Genomic DNA, 618 nt, shown 5'->3' on the forward strand with positions numbered 1-618 from the left:
TAGTGCCACCCTGTCTTAGCGTAACGCGAGTCGAGGCGGACGTCGTCGCGGTAGCGACGACGGACGCCGAGACGAGCACGTGACACCACTTCCACCCTGTCTTAGCGTAACGCGAGTCGATGCGGACATCGTCGCGGTAGCAATGACGGACGCCAAGACGAGCACATGACACCACTGCCTCCCTGTCTTAGTGTAACCCGAGTCGAGGCGGATGTCATCGCGGTAGCGACGACGGCCGCCGAGACGAGCACGTGACACCATTGCCTCCCAGTCTTAGCGTAATGCGAGTCGAGGTGGACGTCGTCGCGGTAGCGACGACAGATGCCGAGACGAGCACATGACACCAGTGCCACCCTTTCTTAGCGTAACGCGAGTCGATGCGGACGTCGTCGCGGTAGCGACGACGGACACCGAGACGAGTACGTGACACCACTGCCTCCCTGTCTTAGCATAACGCGAGTCGAGGCGGACGTCGTTGCGGTAGCGATGACGGACGCCGAGACGAGCACGGGACACCAGTGCCACCCTGTCTTAGCGTAATGCGAGTTGAGGCGGACGTCGTCACGGTAGCGACGACGGACGCCGAGATGAGCACGTGATACCAGTGCCACCCTGCCT

Source organism: Triticum dicoccoides, chromosome 5B, assembly GCF_002162155.2.
Source record: "Triticum dicoccoides isolate Atlit2015 ecotype Zavitan chromosome 5B, WEW_v2.0, whole genome shotgun sequence".
Taxonomy (NCBI): Eukaryota; Viridiplantae; Streptophyta; class Magnoliopsida; order Poales; family Poaceae; genus Triticum; species Triticum dicoccoides.